Below are 13556 nucleotides of genomic sequence, written 5' to 3'. Positions count from 1 at the left end.
AGCTATCACAAAGGAGAAGTTATTTCCACTGTCAGTATTCAGTATCTGTGTGTGGCCATGTATGTATGCCCCACATAACTTCAGAAGCCGTCATTCCCATGAGAATGGTTCTCCCTGGATGTAAGCTACATGGTATCCCTGCTGAATCACAGCACACCCCAGTAGTTTTTGCCTCCTGGGGGATACCAGTTCAGTTGGCAAAAACTTAGAAGCACTGATAGGTCTCATTTATGCATCAGCACCATGGAAAGCTATGCTCAGCTCTCAGCTTTGATCAGGGGCTCTCCAAGTGTGGGTCCTAGTCAGCAACATCACCGTCACCTGACCCATACCAGATCTACTGAACTTGAAACTCTGGGGTGGGGCCCAGCACCTGTGCTGGGTGATGCTGATGCATATAAATTCTGGGAACCACTGGCTCAGAGGAAACAAACCACCACCCACATTACAAGTGAATCCACAAGAGCTTCCCAGTTCAACACCACTTTCATTACCATTATGAACAGCAAGTATCATTTTCCTACCCAGGGATCATGTTCTCCTCCCCCAGGTCATTCAGCCAATCAGCTTTTAAAACATCAATTTTATCAGATATTCCCAGGAATAGCTTAGTGCCCAGGAAGTTTTCACAGTACAATATGTTCACGATCCAGGATTCACAAATCAAAGATGTGGAGAGCATCAACAGCACATAAATCTTATATATCAGTTAAGGTTAGGCTGAACTAGTCCAAATCTAAATTCACCCATTTTTAATGGCCACTAAAGAACATTCTAAGATTTAAAAAGAGAAGGCAGGATATCACTTGGTAAGATTAGAAATACACAAAGAAATGATAGATGATGCCAAATGATGGTGATCATTTTCCAGAAGAAATAAAGGAAGTGAGGAAGGTAGGGATCATGCTGGAAGACAGGGTTGAGATATCCATGTGTACTCTTTCCCCCCAAATGTTCATTTTATCTCCACTAAGACCCCCATGAAAATACATATAATTCTAAGAAAATTCCCCAATCTTCAAGAGAAAAGTGACAAAAGATCATGAACTGACAAGTCACAGAAGGGTATATTAAAAGAGCTCATTTATGAATATGAAAGTAGCCTCTTTGGTAATGAAAGACAAAAATAAAACTATACAACTCAGTTTTTATTAAATTGTCAAATATTAGAACAAAACTCTTGATGATAGAAGTATTAAATTATCACAAATATTCTAGAAGGCAATTGGTCAAGGTACCTTAAAAATCTTAAAATGCTGACTATTTCTGACTCAGAAATTCCGTCCAGTCCTCCATTCTAAAGAAATAAACAGGAATATGGACAAAGGTTTATTTTTTTAATGGAGGTATGGGGGATTGAACCCAGGACCTTGTGCATGCTAAGCATGCACTCTACCACTCAGCTATACCCCTACCCCCGGACAAAAATTTATACCAAAAGATGCATACCTTAATGTTATTGACAATAACACAAACTGAAAATAATCTAATGGTCAAATTATAATAACATAAGAAAAAGTTTGGATACGTCTTTGTGAAAAAGTAGGATAGAGAACTGAATATATAGGATAAGTTCAAATACATAAAAATAAAGTAATCATAGGCACAAACCAAAATGTTAACAGTATTCATGAATGAATGGAGGTTATGCATAATGTTTTTTATTTTACTATGTTATTTCCCCAAATTTCCTACAATAAATACAAATGACATTTACCAGGGGAAAATTTTTTTTAAGGATATCATATGAAAATCACATTTGGAATATTTGGGAAATATTTGGGACTATGTGATATTTCTTAAAAACTACAGATCATCTTGGATGGATACCACTGACACAATGGAACTAAATCTTCTCTGACAGACTGGGACATTTTAAGGCCCATGTATGAGTGAGAGAAGTCAGGAAAGACTGAAGAGCTTTCAAATTATAAGAAGCTGAGAAGACCAAAAAGGAGTGGTGTGGCCAGTTGTCTCCAGGTCCCTCACAGTATCAGCCGGCCTCACCACCTCCTATGGTCCTCATTCTCATCTTATAATCCACCCCTAATTTGAGTTCTTGTTCAAGCCCCTATTTCCAGCTTCCTCAACAATCACTAGGCACCAGCCCTACTTACTATCACCTCTTAAGTCAGTCCCACAAGCCACCATGTGTTCTGAGGACCCCTGGCAATCAGGTCATCCCACTGGCCCTGGATCACTGATTTTCACTTTAATGTCCTTGTCCCTAACTACTCATCAGGTATCCTAGGGCGCTGAGCACAGATGACATCCAAACCGCCAGTCAAGGTCTCCAGCCTCTCATGGCTGCTACTAGCATTTTTTAGACTCAGCTGCAGGCAGGTGATACCTTCTCGGTGCCAATAAACCCAAGTAAAGGAAAGGCCTCAGGTTGTCTGTCTGGGATCCTTTCTTTTAACAAGATTATCTTTTCTTGGGTCTCCTCCATCTCCTCTCCTCATAACTAAAGAACAAAATCAGATTATAGTGCAAAAATTCTCTCTATGCCATGGACAATGTGCACCAACATTTATGTTTATTTAGTTTGTGAATGGCTGTCATTTCCCAATCAGAGGAGGAGACTTTTGATTCCCTACGGAAGGGAAAAGGAACTTCTTCCCCCAACATTTATAATTTTCCTAATAGGAAGTCACCTCCTGTATTTTTTTTTAAGAATATACACCTCCTGTATTCTTAAACTTCATAAAATGGTTCCTTTATCAAGATCCTAGTAGCCTACAATGCAATAAAATTCTAGTGGCCACTGATTGAAGTCTTACTCTGCGTCAAGCATCATGCATACGTGTCATGCTTTACATACATGATAGCTTAACTCCCACAACCCTATTATCTCCTCTGTTTTACAAACAAGAAGGCTATGGCCCAGAGAGTTAAGGAACTTGGTTTAACATCCCTCAGCTACTAACTGGTAGGAGTGACTTTGAACCAGAGTCCAACTATGTAGGGCCTTCATGCCTAATCCCATAGCAAACCACCTTTCTACAAATGTCTGTCCTTTTTCAGAGGGTTTCTAGAAACACATTCAAGATGATTTCAACAACTATATTTTCATAATAAAACTTAAATAAGAAAACACATTTTTCGCAGGGGTTTTATGACAATATTTGTTGCTAATTTTCTAACTTTTTTATTTGAATAAGTACCACCAGTGATCATGGAATGTTCTTTGCACAAAATACTAAAAATTATTTCAATTTTTCTTAATAATATCAACAAATCTTATTATTTGAAGAGAAATTGGAAGAAAGTTATCAGAGGATGTACTCTTTAAAATGATTACTAATAAATACCAAAACACTTAGCCACATAAGTAAAACACAAATGGTTAGTTTGAACTATAGCAAAAGTATATAGTCAAATAAGTTATCAAAGGTTGTAACACACTAAAAGAATTAGCATTATAAATGATAATTATCAAAATATTGCAAAATGACAACTTTTGGTTATTTAGTAAATATGATGGTTATCCTGGATCCTTAAATAGGACATTTTCTGAATACAGGAATTCACAGACACAAAAGAAATCCAAAAGTATTCTTTATTATTTTCTTTTTTATTGAATTATAGTCAGTTTACAGTGTTGTATCAATTTCTTGTGTACAGCATAATGTTTCAGTAATACATATACATACATATATTCCTTTTCATACTCTTTTTCATTATAAGTTATTACAAGATATTGAATATAGCTCCCTATACTATATAGTATAAACTTGTTGTTTATCTATTTCATATATAGTAGCTAGTATCTGCACATCTCAAATTCCCAATTTATCCCTTCCCACCCCCATTCCCCCTGATAACCATAAGATTGTTTTCTATGTCTGAGAGTCTCTTTCTATTTTGTAAATAAGTTCATTTGTGTCTTTTTTTTAGATTCCACATATAAATGATATCATATGGTATTTTTCTTTCTCTTTCTGACTTACTTCACTCAGAATGATGATACCCAGGTCCATCCATGCTGCAAATGGCACTATTTTATTCTTTTTATGGCTGAGTAATATTCCATTGTATATACATATACCACAACTTCTTTATCCAATCATCTGTTGATGAACATTTAGGTTCTTTCCATGTCTTGGCTACTGTAAATAGTACTGCTATGAACACTGGGATGCATATATCTTTGTGGATTAGAGTTCCCTCTGGATATATGCCCAGAAGTGGGATTGCTGGATCAAATGGTAAGTCTATTCTTAGTTTTTTAAGGAATCTCTGCACTATTTTCCATAATGGCTACACCAAACTACATTCCCACCAGCAGTGTAGGAGGGTTCCCTTTTCTCCACACCCTCTCCAGCAGTTACCATTTGTGGACTTTTTAATGATGGCCATTCTGACTGGTGTGAGGTGGTACCTCACTGTAGTTTTGATGTGCATTTCTCTGATAATTAGCAATTTTGAGCATTTTTTCATGTTCCTATTGGCCATTTGTATGTCTTCACTGGAGAATTGCTTGTTTAGGTCTTGTGCCCTTTCCAAAAGTATTTTTTCTGGGGTGATGGATATGTCCTAAAACTCAACTGTGGTGTTGATTGTGTAACTTTGCATATACTAAAATTCACTGAGTTGTACACTTAAAATGGATAAATGTTATGATATATCACTTATATTCCAATAAAGCTATTTAAAAAAAAAAAGAAAATACTGGAGAAAAACAGAAAATATTGCTGAGGCTTTAAAAAATTACTATCATTATTAATTATCATTTGCTGATGAAACCAGGCATCACATTAAACAGGTAATGAAGGTAATCTCACTTAATCCTTACAGCAGTCTTCTGGGCAGACATTCCTAACCCTGCCTGGCAGATGAAGGGAAGAGCGTACTGGAGCTTCTGATTTGTCTCTTTGTCTCTGATTGGACTCCAACATTGCACTGTGTTCTACAATTTCCTTAATTCTGGGCATCTCTATTACACTTTATTTAAAATATTGGATAATAGTTCAAATTCTTGCTTAACTTGCATATGAGTGAGCAGCCTCATGAGAAACTAAAATGGGTTTGAAGTTTAGGGTAACAGATAAGCAAGCTGAAATCCCAAAGAAACCCTTGATTTTGCCTTTGTTCTTCACCGAAGGGCTTCATTCAGGGGTGTGTTGGGAGTATGGCATGTTGCTTCAAAGTCATCTTGAAAGGTCTCACTATCAGGGCCTATCAGAGGTATAACCTCAGCCTATGACACAGATCTCCAGAGCTGATCCTGAGTTTATTTAAAGGAAAAATACAAAAAAAAAAAAAAAAAAAACCCACAATCTCCTAGTAAAAACAGCAGATCAACGTCACCAGTATGGGCTTTGTACAAGTCTGCGACTCTTCCCTAGGAACTTGCAGGAACAGGAATTCAAGAAACTGTCCTATGGCCTCTAACCTTCAACTGTGTACAATTGCATTTCCTTCTGTTTGGAACATTCTCCCTAACCTTTCCATCCAAGCTGCACATCTTCAGTTCTCTGCTTCAAAGTCATCACCTTGGGAAAGTCTGCCTTGGTTCAATTCACATGTCATTCCCATGTCAGTTAGGAAGACACCACGTGCTCCCAGAGCCTGCAGTCACCGCTCAGGGCACTTAGTGTCCACTACTGTAGATGGGGCACATAATGCCCAATGAGGAAAGGGACATGTCCGCCGCGTTCACTACTGAATCCCCCACAGCTAGCACAGTGCAGGGGAAATAGTACACTCAGTAAATCATCACTGAATTAATGAATAGCCTAAACTGACTTGGTGCTAGAGATTTCAAGTTTCTGTTTCATTTTGTTTTGTTTTACAGGCTCCAGTCCCTATCTGTAAATTGTTCAATCTGTGGGGATAAATACATGTAAACAATGGTAATGTCATGTGGTTAAGTATATTCATATGCTATTAATTTAGGCATATGTAAGATACAGTGGGAAACTTGATTTATTCTTTATATTTGCTTTCAATAAAATAAATATTTAAGATGTATAATATGAATCAAATATGTAGTAGGGAAGATTTAGTAAGATAGACTCATAAGACTTTATTTCCTTTTAGGTAATATAAGCTACTAATATGGTACTACACTTCATCATGGCACAGATCAAGGTTTTGCATGGGTGTAGAGAGCTGAAGGAAGAGCTCATATCACCATGTTAAAAATTTTCAATTGTGCATTTCCTAAAACTCACACACACAAAGGGTAAACGATTGCTCCCAATGAGTCCTCTCCCCTCGCCACCCTACCCCTGCGTGATTAGATATTGTGTTGGGAGGGGAATAAACTTCTCGAGGGTTACTTGGAAGTTGTCACTATGGAATTTATCAAGCTTCTCTTTCCAGGTCAGGCTTGTCCTGGGAAACTGCTTGTCTCCCTTGACATGGGGACAGTGTGAGGACACTAAACATTTTCTGACGTTCTGTCAGCAAAAGATTCTCTACTTTTGATTCAAATAAATCACTCTAGGATCCTAGGAGTAAGTTTTTTGTGCGGGCGGGGGGTGAAGAAGGGGAAGTAGATTAGGGAGACTCAGACTGGAGCAGGAGTGACATTTCTCGAGCATCTGCTATCTGCCTGGCACTGAACCAGAAGCATGACATGTATTGTTATGTTTCAGCTTTACAACAACCCAGTGAAGTCATGACTTTCATTTTACACATGAGAATGCTGAAACCCAAGTAAAGTACCCACAATTAGTAGGTGGTGGGTCTTCTAATATTCTTCCTAAGACCGTAAAACTCTAGAGACTTTCCTCTTCATACATATACTCCATGAATATCTGTTTCCCATGAAATCTGTCCATGGGATTAAAGTGAAGCAGATAGAACTCTTTAATATAATTTTTTCCATTTTTTGGGAAAAAGTTACTGCAAAATTGTATTTTAAAGGCATACACATAGAAATCAAAATCATCCAGGTTTTACATCAGTACTTTGGGGGAAAAAAACCAGCCAACCGGTTTTATTAATTTTTCTAGATACTCAGTTTACATTCGAAGCAAATTGATTCTCTTAACCATTCTATAAATATAATTGGTATAACAGATTTATCAAGGATCTTTAACATACAGCAAGTGTCTTGTGAGTATATGTATAATGGCTTTCTAGAGGAGGAGCCTCAATGTCAGCCAAAAAAATAATCTCTCACAGAGGAAAAAATACAATAGATTGGACAATTTAGCCTAAGTACCTTCAGGGTTTCCATGACAACCACAATTAGTACCATTTAACAAGAAAACAATGGATTTGCCAGCTCAGAATAGTGGTCAAACACATGTCTTTTAATTTATTTCTACTATTAGAAATACAAAGAGATAATTGAATACAGTACTGTGGCTGCTCCTGCATGAGCTTTTCAAAATTTCTGACGTTGTGGGGCAATCACATCATTAGCATAAACAATATTGATTGTGTGGACTGTGGTGGCATAAGATGAATGTGCTTTAGAAATGCCATCTGAACACTTACCACCACCCCTAATCAATTACCTTCTATAGGACAAACATGAGCTGACAAGTTCTTTGTTCCAAAATGACCAAAAGACAAAAGGGATTCCCATGCTCTACCTGCAAGTTTGGCTGGGCAGCTCACTTCAAATTACAGAGGTTAATTAAAAGCAAATCAGTATGCTAGAGCTGTCAGCATTTCATGATTAGAGTCATAAAAACTTTCTGATCATTCTTTTTTTTGACTTTGCTTTGGAGAATGTGGAAATATGACCACATCAATTCTCCAGCATATAAACTTGGCTGTGATTACTGCCTGCCTTTGGCTGAGTCAGCACGAAGTTAGGCTATGAAGTAATGGGGCGTGACAGCCTCTGTGTTTCCCATCCACCGGTGAATGCTTTGTTGCAATGCCCTCCACTGTTGGCAAATGTTGTACATCAGCCTTCTCTTTTTATTTGGTACCATTATTTGAGTTTTGTAACAAGTCACAAGCTAATCTGTTACAAAAATTTTCTTCGGTTAAAAAAAAATTTTTTTTTTCTTCCCCACATACATAGGGCAGGTGAGACAAAAACATTTATAAGTGATTTTGGCAATCATAATAGTTACATTGCATTGATTACCCAAGAGCATTTTGCAAGCATTTTCTCATTTAATCCTCACAACAACCCTATGAAGAAAGCATAATTATTATCCTCATTTTATAGCTCATGAAACCTAATCCCAGAAAAGTGATAGCCCCAAATCATACAGTGGCCACATTCCAAATAAATGTGAGGGTTTGACTCCTAGCAGCCTGGCTTAGGACTGGTTCAGTAATAATTATGGTACTCCAGTTGCTGAGGTCTGAAACTGCTAGGATTCTCCAGTCCAAATAGATACTATTAATGTAATGTTTGCAATCGTACAAACTAATGTCTCCACAGCATGTCTCCCCAGTATTTTTATTTTCAAGAGTTATTTGTTCTGAGATGCAGAAAAAATGCAATGGAAAGAGTAGAGCCCAAGGACCTGGGTTTAAATCCCAGCTCAGAAACTCATCTGTTGGATGACCTTGAGCAAGCTTCTGGACCTTTCTGAATCCAAGTGTCCCTAGCTGGAATACGCACCCTGCAGGGCTATGAGGAACACCAGCAATGGCATATGTTAAATATTTTACAGGTAAGGGGCACTCGGAAAGTGGTGTCCATAATTATTCTCAGCTTCTCGGAGCTCCTTCATATCTATCTCTGATCCCAGTTTCACCAGTTGCTCCAACAAGCAAAGATTTTCTAGTGAAATCCATGTGGATTGTCTGTATGCTCCGAATCCTCCTAGTGGAGTCAATCAAAGGACTTCCTTTCATTTTTAAATGAGGAAATCTTATCCGGACACCTTTATACACACTGTCATCAGGTAAGGTTTCTAATCCCAGGGAACATGTCACTTTCTAATAAGGAAATTCTAGAGTCATGAAAAGGTCAATTTACATGCAACAAGATGGCTCACGGAGGAAATTAAATAGTATCTCAGTCATGACCGCTGGGTTGTGCTCGGCCTGCAGTGTAGTGGTTGTAGAAAGGGCCATATCCGGGATACAGAGCACAACTAGAGGAGCTAAAATGGGACCACTGGCAGCACTCGCTCAGCTCTACGGCAACAAGAGGGCTCTCTTGATCCCAATATACTCAAATAGATCCTGAAGGGGCCCTGGAAACAGCAGAGTGTTCTGTAATATTTAAAGGATGCTGCTGAGATTCACAGTCTAAAATTAGACCTGCAGGCTGTTTCCTGCACTTCAGGCTAACCTTCCTTTCCATGCCTGTGATTTTCTTCCTGGATATTAAGGTTCTGGTTCATTTTAAAATCTGCTTACAATAAAGAGGCCCACAGAAGCCTGGGCTCTCCTGCCTTGTACATAGACTTACCTACCCAGGACTACACCTGCATTCTGAGGGGGCCGACGGGGCAACTGCTTTGGTCTGTGATTGTGCTTTATGATTCAAGGACTGTATGGGGAAAAAGTGGACCTCTGCGTGTCTTGCAAATCCATCCACATTGCCAGCACCTCAATAACAGGAGGATATGTCCAGGATCTTTCCCTTTTCAGAGTTTTAAAATTTCAGGACCTTGAAATTTAACAGATTAATGTCTCAAAATCCCCTACACTCACTTAGAAATTACATCTTTAATTTTGAAAAAAAATCAAGATAACAACTTTGACTTTGGGTGTTAAATTATGTCAGTAATTGTAGGTGAGGAAAGTAATATAAGACAAAAATGCATATAGTAAATAGAATTTAAAACTTTTCTATATGCACACACACACACGTGTACATACACATATACATACACATAACACATATATATACATATATATGCAGTTGCTCCCTGTGAATGGCCTTAGTGAAACCATCATTGGTACTATTAGCCAAACCTTCACAGGGACTAGGAGGCAATATTTTGCATTATCACATTTCATCTAGTCAAAATCCAGATGGTTGTCAATGAAGAATGCTTCCCCCCTAGGCAAAGTCTGACTTTGTGTGATCCAGGCCTCTCTGAGACACCTGCTTCTGTCACCAAAGGACGAGGGTGATTTTTGTCTAGACTGAGTTTTGAGTAGAATAATATACAAGCAGGAAGACCATTGCCTGCTGTATTTTTTTCTTTCTATCTGTAAGTGTATTTTCAAATACTGTTCTTTAGATTCTGCGTGTAATGCCTTTAAATTTGTGGCTGGTGGCTGGAAAGGAGCTCTGGAGGGTCCTCATGTGCCCTCAGCAGCGTGGACATAGGAGACACCTGCAACTCAGCGTCTCTGGCAAGCGAGCATTTTCCTTGCAATTTTTTAGCCTAAATGAAGTTCTCATTTAGAAATAGTTATTCTCTCTCAATTTTAAAATAAACCATTATGATTTTAGCAATTGTTTTCTTTATTTAATAATTCATATAATATATGTAAAAGTAGACAAAACTTTCATCTCTCCTACCCAACACTGATTGGGAAACTATGCTGTGGGATTGAAAATTAGAGTCTAGGAAGTTTAAAGAAAAAGAAAACAAAACCCTGGCCTGGGCATGAGGAAAACTATGGACATCTGCTCTCAGGAAAGCCAGCATTTTCCATTTTCCCTTTTCATTGCTAGCAGATATACTGTTTAGCGAATATATTTATTTTATTGTATAATAATAAATATAGCATGGAAAGCACATTATCAGATTAAATAAAATAAATTAAATTAAATTAACTTTATGGTCTCTGCCTTGAACAAGGTTAGAGTTTAATAGGATTATATATATAATTAATATTAAATAGAATTAATATTATATATATATAATATTATATAGGATTAACGTAGGACTGCCATTCTTTCTCTCTCTCTATGTGTGTGTGTATGTGTGTAGTATCCAGAAAAGTGGGGAAGTATGCTGCACTGGCATTCTAAAAATCTCTTCATTTTAGCTTTTGAATTCTCTGCTGGCAGCATCATAATTCCTGCAGTAGAAACTATGACAGCCAAACAAAGGATTAAGGCTGTCTGTGGAAAAGCAGCAGCAGTTGAATTCACAAGCAAGAGAAATGCAATATACTTGTAAATGCCTCACACAATAGAAAATAAGAGAGATGAAACACAGAGAAACAGAACTATTTATTTCTCTCAGATTATTTGAATTCTAAAAGTAATGAAGCCTTTTTATTTGCCACTGTCAAGATGCCATCTTGGATTTTGACCACATATGAAACAATTCTTTGTGGTATTTACTTTTAGTGTATTTTAAAATACATTTCAAATAAATTTTTAAAAATGCAAAAAATTATTCTGTTCTCCTAATACTTTTTTCATTTTTGTTTGCTCTTTCCCAGTCATTTTTATATTTCATGCTTGTTCTTCATATAGCTATAAACATAGAACAGCTGAATTCTGGCAAACTATTTTATCTAAGAGATAACTAATTTTGTTCGGATTTCTAAGGAGACTTTGCAAATATTATGAAAAGTTGCCTAATATTATGAAGAATTAATGTAGGATTATCATTCTTAATTATTATTTAGTATTGAACATTTAAATTATTTCCAGTTTTTTTATTATTACAGATAATGCTACAATAAATATCCTCATACAAAGTTTTTTTTTCTGCTGCTGAATTATTTTTTTCATGTAAAGTTCCAAGGAAGTGAGACTGGTGGACCAAATGGCATAATATTTTTGTCCTTGACTTATAGAGGCATTTTGCTTTCTTAAAGGGTTGTTCCAATTTACCTTGCCATCAACCACGTGTGTGTAAGGTGCCCATTTCTAAATTTGTGTGCTATTTGGAGTATATGGGGGCAAAGTGGAGGAAGAATGTATAGAGTAGGGAAGGATGGAAGCACATAAAAGAATAATAGTGGGTTTTCAATAAACGTTGGCTGAATAAATGAATAGATAATTGGATTTTTCAATACTCAACTCCTTCCTTGGAAGGAAAAGTAGCCTAGAATAAAGCATTTGTTTAGCACAGTGAATGGCTCCATTTTCTTCCAAAGCTTGGCTCAATAATAGAGCAAGTGTTGGCTTCTTATTAACTTTAAAGTAGAAATAAGATGCTCTTTTCAATATAATTTTTTGTTATAATTGACCATGAACTGCCTTAATACCACTATCATAAGGACAACACGTTTTATCATCATTTCCAATCTCTAACTAAATCCACTTCCAAGGCAATTACCTGTCTACTATGGATTGGCCATCTGTTTCCCCAGTAATTACATGAGCACATCACTTAGCAACAGGATATACTTCTCTTCCGTATTTCCATAGAACAACATGGTTATGGTTTTAAAGCAAGGAAAAAATGAAGTCTTCGGTTATTACAAATAAATGTATAGTCACATGCTCTGTGCACATCTGTGTGAACGAGTGTTGCTGTGTCCTCCTTTTATCTCCGGCCACTGTAGTAAACAGGGAAAAAAGGATATTTTTTTCTTTCCTGGATGTCTCATAATAAAAACAGCAGCAGCTATGGTGAGAATCAGAGACTTACTATTTGCCAGACACTGCAACTTACTAAAACTTTACATACATTATTTCACTGAATCCTTACAATAATCTGATGAGCTAGATATTTTAATACTTAACTAGGTAGTTTTATCCCATTTATAGATAAAGAAATTGAGGCTTGGAGAGATTAATTTCCCTAAGGTCACAAAATAAGTGACAGAACTGGAATTCTAAACCAGAATTATCCGCTCAAAAGCCCGTGTTCTTAACCACTGTGTCCTTCAGGCTGATCACAAAATTAGCTCATTTATTACTCAGGCATCTTGGCGCTTTCAGAATGATTTCGTATGGATTAATAATGAAGAAGAGATTTGAAAGTGTCTCCGGCTCCCTCTTTAGGCTCCTCCAGATGGTCCTTGTTCTCCCACCAGCACCTGGCTCGTGCTCTGGGCTCAGTTTAGGGCCTGTGGGGATTGCTCTGGGTGCTGAGAAACTCCCAGATTCTAGCACAGATAGCAAAAGTCCTTGTCCAGGGAGTTCTAACCTCTTTCCAGAGTGTCTTAGGAAAATAACTAGTTGTTAAGTTTCTGTATATAAACTGACATTTGCATTGCCTGCTTTATGCTAGACAGCTTCACTTGGGTGATTCAACAACATTCACACTCAAAAGGTCCAAAACAAAACTCACTTCTATTTCTTTCTGACCCTCTCTCTACCCTCAGGCTGTCCTTAGTCCAGTGTCCCCTGCTTCTCTGAATGGCACTGTCAGATGAGGGTTTGCTTAACAGAGCCTGGTGAGTGCAATTCATCTATGATTCCTATATCTCATCCACTCATGTGTCCAATCAACTACCAAGCTAATTACCATCCCCATCCTTCCGCTTACTTCCATCCCAGTCGTCAATGTCTTGCTTTAGTTATTAGAAAAGTTCCCAAATGATGATCCTGTGCCCAGTCTTGGCCTAGGCTATCTACTCAGTCACTGCACTGCAACTGGATCTTTCTAAAATACAAGTCTGAGCTTTTCATTCTTCTGATATATAGTATATGATTCTATGTTGTCCTGAGAATAAACTTCCAATTCCTTCCTCAGGTTCACATAGCATTTCATTTCTGGTTTCTGCCTCACTCTCCAGCCTCTCCTTTGGAGGTAAATGAA

At 37.5% G+C, this 13556-nt stretch overlaps 1 protein-coding gene across 1 annotated transcript in view; it reads right to left on the bottom strand.

The window, feature by feature from the left end:
* Positions 1 to 5244: 5244 nt before the first annotated feature.
* The window catches only part of RFC3 (replication factor C subunit 3), a 75817-nt gene continuing 67505 nt past the window's right edge, over positions 5245 to 13556 (bottom strand). Inside the window, exon 12 of the transcript XR_006723528.2 lies at positions 5245 to 12348. The gene's annotated coding sequence lies outside the window, so the exon portion shown is untranslated. The remainder of the gene's footprint in view (positions 12349 to 13556) is intronic.

The sequence above is a fragment of the Camelus bactrianus genome, chromosome 14 (assembly GCF_048773025.1).
Source record: "Camelus bactrianus isolate YW-2024 breed Bactrian camel chromosome 14, ASM4877302v1, whole genome shotgun sequence".
Lineage (NCBI taxonomy): Eukaryota > Metazoa > Chordata > Mammalia > Artiodactyla > Camelidae > Camelus > Camelus bactrianus.
This window is presented reverse-complemented; position numbering and strand designations above follow the sequence as displayed.